An 8436-nucleotide genomic window follows, 5' to 3' on the forward strand; every position below is an offset into this window, starting at 1 on the left:
ATGTGTAATATATGAGTGTAATATACTGAGGATGATATCATTTGAAAGGTTTGTGCACGATGAGTCCCGGTTTATTGACGGCTATTCCAAAAGACTCGGGTGGAATTTGCCAACAGTTACTCGCCAAATATAAAAGGAGTGACCAGAGACGTTTGAACGAGATTGTCGACGGTGATGAAAATGGATTTAGTTTCTTAACCTAACTCGAGAGAAACTAATACAGTTTGGATCATGGAAAACGAAAAGAAACCACATATCACTGGAAGTAGTTGCTATGTCAAAAGAGTTTTGTATACACATTATTTTTTGACGCAAAAGGTCCGGTCGTCCATGTTTTTGTGACTGTTTCTGCTAGTTTCGCTTGAAATGTCTGTGTCTCCCAAGTCCAGTACTTCCAGAGCGTTGCCACAAGTTGTAAACCACCGGTCTGCTTACCGGTACCTGATGTATCCATCTGCTCACGACAATGAACCGACGTATAAATCCTCCTTCTGACAGACTTTCTAAAGTAGCACAGCATCCAGACGTTGCCACATCCTCCATTCAGCCCTGTTTGATATCCAGTGTTATTTGTGTCCGACTCCCATTGTCAAAGATTCGCTGAGGGGCAATCGATTTGAAAGCCACCATGCGGTCGAAAAAGAAGTTTCCAATGTATGAAACTGTACCAAAAGTGAATACAAAATGGACTTTAATAATTGGATAATCAGGTTAAGAAAGAGTGTGCCGTTGCACATGGAACACTTTGAGGAGATGCGTTGACATACTGTTCACTTAAAAAGAAATATGCTGTACAGCACAAAAATGTTCAGAACATTTTAAATACTATTGTCTCGCATCTTTAACAAAAATGGCTGATAACTAATATCGTATCATTGTAAGTCTTCAGTAATGTTACACACACACACACACACACACACACACACACACACACACACACACACATATATATACATATATACATATATATATATATATATATATATATATATATATATATATATATATATATATATATATATATATATATATATATATATATATATATATATATATATATATATATATATATATATATATATATATATATATATATATATATATATATATATATATATATATATATATATGCTTAGGTACTGACGTTATCGGCAGATAAATATAACGAACGTTGGCTTTGTAGGCTGATACGATTATTCGTTTCGTGGGTCACGTTTTACCAAACCAGATCAAATGTTATTCGTGTATGTATTTTAATGTCCAGCATTCTTAAACACTGACCGCTTTTCGCGGACTGTGGTCTGCAGTTTAATGCCAAGTCTTAGGAATACCGAATTACTCACTTGTACCTCAAGTCCAACTGCAATCTGCACAGGCTGGAAGATCTGGGTCTATGCAGTTTATTGGGTGTAATCTGTAGAACAAACAACATAGACTCTGATCAGAACCTTTGCTGCTTGCAGTTGCACTCGACTTGTAGTTGAGTGTACGGTAGCTGCAATAGTCAACAAGTATTCCCATTTATAAAAGACTTCATCGATAGAAAGATATATAGAGAATATAACAATTCATATGAATTTTTTTAACGATTTGAATCATTTCTGTTAATTTGACAACCTACTATGAAAGCAACTTGAACGTTTATGGAGTACTCGGGTTCAGACTTTTCATTTGTGTTTTAGCACATTTAGGCATACAACAAACAATGGTACATACATACATACATACATACATACATACATACATACATACATACATACATACATTTTTCACATGTAGTTGGGAGGTATGCATAGTAAAAGAGTATATTTCCTAAGTTCTGTTTAACGTAAAATATTGTATAGAAATATAGCGAGTTTACGTCAGAATTACATACGAAATCTGACAATAGAATATAATTCTAAGCCAAACATTTATACTGTAAAAAAAAACCAACCATACATCTCCACATAAAACAATGTGGTAATCAGGCTGCACTGTTAATCATGGGCCAAACATCTATCAAGTGACAATGTGGTAATCAGGCTGCACTGTTAATCATGGGCCTAAAATCTATCAAATGGCAATGTGGTAATCAAGCTGCACTGTTAACTCAATTATGTCTGGTTCATCTCAATATCTACTCCAGAAACTTCAAAAAGTTCAAAACACAGCTGCTCGGATCATACTTAGAGTACCACGATCAGAGCACACCTCCCCGCTGCTCTGTACCCTACAATGGCCATCCATTCGATCCAGAATCAAACACAACATTTGTTCTCTGTGCTACGTTTCACTGTCGGACTCTAGTCCAACATACCTATCTGACCTCACCCATGTGTACACACCAGCAAGATACTTACGCACCTCTTCTGACAATCGTATACTCATTATTCCCACTATGAAAACAAAGTCATATGGACAGCGTTCTTTTGCATACCAGGGCCAAGCAACGTGGAATGAATTGCCCACTGAATTTAGACACAAAGACACAGTGCTCTCAAAACTCACTTATTTCGACTGCAAGAACAAACTTAAAGACCTAATAATGTTTCCTACCTTAAATATTCTCAGCATGTTTTTTATGGTTTCTAATTTCATGGTGTTTGTTTTTGTAATCATATCATTATATATGTTTTTTTTTTTTTATCTTATAGGTGTTGTCTAATGTTGTAAAGCGCTTAGAGCTTCTAAAGATTAGGCGCTATACAAAGTCCTCATTATTACTATTATTATTATTATTATTATTATTATTATTATTATTATTAATCATGAGCCAAAAATCTATCAAGTGGCAATGTGGTAATCCGGATGCACTGTTAATCATGGGCCAAACATCTATCAAGTGACAATGTGGTAATCCGGCTGCACTGTTAATCATGAACGTAAAATCTATCAAGTGGCAAATGATACATAACTTCCGCCATTTTATTTGTTAGCTTTTCACCATCCGTGGTACGCGAAAGGATTTCAGTGGTTACGTGACAGAAAATAAATCACTAAAATTTGCACTATAAAGACCCACTATGGCAGGAAAAGTTGCTGTAGTTGTTGCTGTAGGATTTAACACCATTTTTCAGCACAAGATAGGCTATACATGGCTGCCAGTATAAATGGTGGAGGAATAACCCGGGAAAAACCCGGAAAGAACCACCGACCCAAGAGAAGCTACTGGCAAGCTTTCTCACATACCCACGTTGGCCGAATCCGAGACTCGAACCCTGCATACAGAGGTGAGATGGCAGTGATCCGTAACGGTGAGCACTTTAGACCACTCAGCCACTCGGGTCTCCACGGCAGGAAAAGGGGTACGCCGATATGAACGATGTTCCAAGAGAGGTTGTTGTTATTGTTGTTGTTGTAGGGTTTAACGCCATTTTTCAGCACACGATAGGCTATACATGGCGGCCAGTATTAATGCTGGAGGAAGAACCCGGGAAAACCCCGGAAAGAACCACCGACCCACGAGAAGCTACTGGCAAGCTTTCTCACATACCCACATTGGCCGAATCGGAGACTCGAACCACGCAGACAGAGGTGAGATGGCAATGATCCGTAACGGAAAGCGCTTTAGACCACTCGGCCACTCAGGGCCCCTCCAAGAGAGGTACGCGAATGTTATAAGTTTGGGGAGTACTGCATTTATGATAAATTAAAGCGGTTTTACATTTTGAGATTTGATTGCAACGTTATTGTTAAAATGATTACCAAACGTCCTACCCTACCTCTCCCCCATATCCCAGTTACAGTGGACAAGACTAGTGAAAATGAGGTAAATTAACAATTTGCATAGTTTGCTGCTTTGCACTGCTTTACTACTGCATTAAAACTTGTAAAAGTAACTATTCGTGCACACACACACACACACACACATATACATATATATATATACACACACACACACACACACACACACACACATATATATATATATATATATATATATATATATATATATATATATATATATATATATATGCATGTATGTATGCATGCATGTATGTGTGTGTGTGAATGTATATATATATATATATATGCATGTATGTATGCATGCATGTATGTGTGTGTGTGAATGAATGAAGTAACTGTTACATATTTTCAAGGGTGTGGATACTTTGTAGATGACAAAGACGTGACTGTATCTTTCTTTTATCAACTTGAACTGCCAGCGGCAGCTGTCAAGTTTATCCAAGTAGTTTTCATCCCGTGCCGACTTAAGCTTTACAGTTAATCCTTACAGAAGCTGATATACAAAAGCACGATCGGAGAGGAATTAAACAGGCAGAACAACATTCATGGTTCCCCCCACAAAATGGCAGTTGTACAGTGTAAAAAAAAGAGCAGAATTATGGTCGTGTAGGACGAAGATAGAAAATAGAATGCCTGCCAGATGTCAAAAAATGATATCGTAGTGTAGGACATAAACAGAAAATAGAATGCCTGCCAAAGGGCAATAGATGATATCTTAGTGGAGGACGTAGAAAACAATAGTTCCTGCCAATTGGCAATATATGCCAATTAAAAATATACTATTTGACTAAAAGGTCATTAATTCAATTATTTGATTATCAGACATGTCAAATGCCCATCCCACTCCGGCCAATATACAGAAATGTCCGCAATCGCATTGGCTGTGTTGGGGGAATTACCGATATGTGGTCTAATATTTATCTTTCATACAAGGTCGGTACTAGTCATGTACAATGTCGTTGCAAAACGATGTACGTCAGAAGTTAACTGTGAGTATCTAACTCAGTTTGTGAACCTACCTTTGCCAACGTGCATCCAAAGATAAACCCAAGGAGTTGCAAATCTGTCCACCCATCTATTCGTGTGCGCATTGGAGAGTGCACCATTCTTACACCTTCAACACGCGAGATTGCGTTTGCGTTTGAAATAAATGGAGTTTGCAGAAATCACATTTCAAAGTTTAATCTATCCCTGCCGGCAGAATTATTTGAGAGAATGGGTCAAGAGGAGGATGTTAATAACTGAATAAATAGTTTTCATGAAAAAGAGGCGTTGCTTTTTTGCATCTTATTTTGCACTGTGTAAAACTTTTGCTACTTCATATAAACATATGTAATCAAAGTCATTGTGCTGATTTTATACTGTTAAAGCAATTTACATCAAATTATATTTTCTTAAACATATATTACTATATCGAATTTAATAGAATACCTTTCTTTTTCAATTATCTGATTTTCAGTAGCAGTAGCAGTTTATTTTGCAAGTTAATATTAAAAGTCTTATAGCCTTGGACCAAGGCCACCTTAAACATTGAATGGTAAGATTTGAAAAGGAACGCCTTTATTATTTGTACTGGCTTCTAATTTCTTATCTTTTTTTACTGGCCTGACTACAGTTCGGTATCAAGTGAAAATGAGCAGCCGAATTTCGCTCCTTATGCAAATTCTTTTAGGTAGGAAATGTGCTTATACAATTTTTCATGCCTGTCTCTCTCCCTTTTCCCTACCCCCACCCCCTAAATATAAGTTTCAGTTGATTTGCAGTCCCTAAATGACTTATTTTCTAGGTTTAGAGGTCAAGATCTCTTACTGTGGAGATAATGATGCAGGTAGGGTTTCATAATGAAGCTTATGACGAGTGAGTAATGGTCGTATTTGTCCACATATATGTTACCTTAATGAAGCCATGCTGTAAACAATTTGAAGCCTTGTAAAATTCGCTGTTCATCTGGGTCTGTATTATTTGTATATAAAAAGTCATCATTTCGAGTGTAAGAAATATGCATGTAAGAAAGAAATCTTGTATAAATATGGTTCCATCGTTAAAGATAAAAATGCTAACTTTTCAGAATTGTGTTATTCAAGTAGTCACCAAACAACAGACTGAGTTAATTAATTTGATGTGAAGAATAAATAGCTATGAATACATCTTTATGCTTAATTATTAAACAGTAGGTTCACCATGGGTTTTCTTTTGTATGCCAATTAATGTATCGCTATATTAATTAAATTTCTTATTTATTTCTCTAATTTGTCTGCATGTTTTGTGAAGTCAAGTGTATTAGTTACAAATTCACTTGTACCAAGACTAGATTACCTATATTAGGTACTTAGCTGGACACATCATATCAACAATCAGCCTGGACACAGCATATCAACAATCAGCCTGGACACATCATATCAACAATCAGCCTGGACACAGCATATCAACAATCAGCCTGGACACAGCAAATCAGCAATCAGGTTGGACACATCATATCAACAATCAGCCTGGACACATCATATCAACAATCAGGCTGGATACAGCATATCAACAATCAGGCTGGACACAGCATATCAACAATCAGCCTGGACACAGCATATCAACAATCAGGCTGGACACACCATATCAACAATCAGCCTGGACACACCATATCAACAATTAGCCTGGACACAGCATGTCAACAATAAGCCTGGACACAACATATCAACAATCAGCCTGGATACATCATATCAACAATCAGCCTTGACACAGCATATCAACAAATCAGTCAGAATACAGCATATCAACACTCAGCCTGAACACAGCATATCAACAAATCAGCTCGAATACAACATATTAACAAATCAGCACGAATAGAGTATATCAACAATCAGCCTGAATAGAGCATCTCAGTAATCAGCCTGGACACGGTATATCAACAAATCAGCCTAGGTTATTTTGCATTTTTGAAAATAGATGTATCTGAACTAAGTGACTGGAAATTTTGTTGCAAGCGATTTTTTTGTGTGCAATTGATTGAATAATATATTTTTGTTTGTCATCCGACGCCAAAACCAAGATGATGAATTTTATGAAACATTTTGCTTTATGTTTAGGCTTTAATGTTGCTTTCTGTTGACTGCAAATAACACTCTTTAAGGTTGGCAAATCTCTTGGAAAAAAGCAAGATAAAAATATAAATGACTTTTAGGAATTGCAATAGGTTGTAATTACAGCTAATTGTCTCAAGAGTGATAACATAAAGCTCAGTCGTCACAGTTTACATATAAAGTTTATCACTAAATTTGAAATTAGAAGTGCAGTCAAATGAAAAAGAGGTAAAAAAAGGGCCGATCTTCCCTATTATAATCCCTTGTTGGGGAAAATATATTTCTAACTATTACGGAATATGGTCTGTTTTTATGTGACATCTGGACAAGTAAGTTTTGAAAAATCACAAAAGTCTGATCAAAAATTGTTTACTTTATTTTTTCTTCTCTTTTGTCTCCATTATCCATGAAACCTTTTTATTATATAAAATAGAATCCCAACCTACCCGTATGCAAAAGGGCACTTGTTACGTTTTGCAGTGAAACAAAATTTTTTGATAATGTTGTCAATGTCAACAATTTTTTAAAAGTCAATGTGATAACACGTTAAAACAATATTTTTAAAAAGTCTGAGAATTATAGATGCTTACGGCGACGATAACGATGCAAGAACTGCAAGGTGTCGATATAAGATACTGATTTTCTGCAAGCACCGTTAGCAAAAGTAAAGTTCAGAATTCGCAGTATTTATTTTTGCTAGTGTTTGCTGTGCCACAACTGATATATAAGAATTTAACGTCAGTCTGAAGGCTAACACCATCTTATCAGTGAGAGACATTCTGGTTTATTATCTTTGTTGTTGAATCACACATACATAACTGTCTTCATTAATATCTAGCCGTCTAAACTTCTTGCGAAGGATCTAGTTGATTCATCACTCCAGAATACAAGAAAAATGTATTCAACAGTTTAAGATTTCAACTAACCAATTTGCATTCTGCTGTATCGTGCCTAATTGCTGACTTTATGAGGATCACGCATGATTTTTTAGTGTCCTCGACTCGATCATGACTCAGAGTCAAATTTGGCAAACGATTGAGATCCGAAAGTCTAACACACCAACGATAAACTTCTTGACTTCTGGAAGTTTATAACATATGTATGTGTGCAAGAGTTCATAAAAGCTTAATCGTTCCATGATTTAAAACAGCTGTATTGATTTCTTAACATTTGTTGGTATGGAGCATAAATATGTTGACTATATCTGAAGCTTTGATCTAACCCTAAAAAGTCCGATGCCAAGAGCCAAGACAATTTGTCAAAGGCAGACACTCGCGTCCATACGTCATAAAATTTAACTCGATTCTACATATTATTCGAATTTATACGGAATAATCAATTGCCTCATTTGTTGATTTCAAGTAAGATGTCAGATTTTGGGGTGAGATTTATTACTCAAAATATTGGGAAGAATTTAATGACGGAGAAGTCTGCATGCCATGAACCAGCTAACTTTGACATGCATTGACCTTTATGTGGCTGGTTGAATTAATTGATTGGTTTCCTGTTTGGTTGGTTAATTTACTCAGTACTTTCATTCAGATGTCTACTGACAATATGTCATTCCGTTTCTTTGAGATGTTTGGATGTCAGAACCTTGTATGGAACGCCGTTGGATAGGTTTAATCAGAAATTA

The sequence above is a fragment of the Sinohyriopsis cumingii genome, chromosome 3 (assembly GCF_028554795.1).
Source record: "Sinohyriopsis cumingii isolate HCF-2022 chromosome 3, ASM2855479v2, whole genome shotgun sequence".
NCBI lineage: Eukaryota > Metazoa > Mollusca > Bivalvia > Unionida > Unionidae > Sinohyriopsis > Sinohyriopsis cumingii.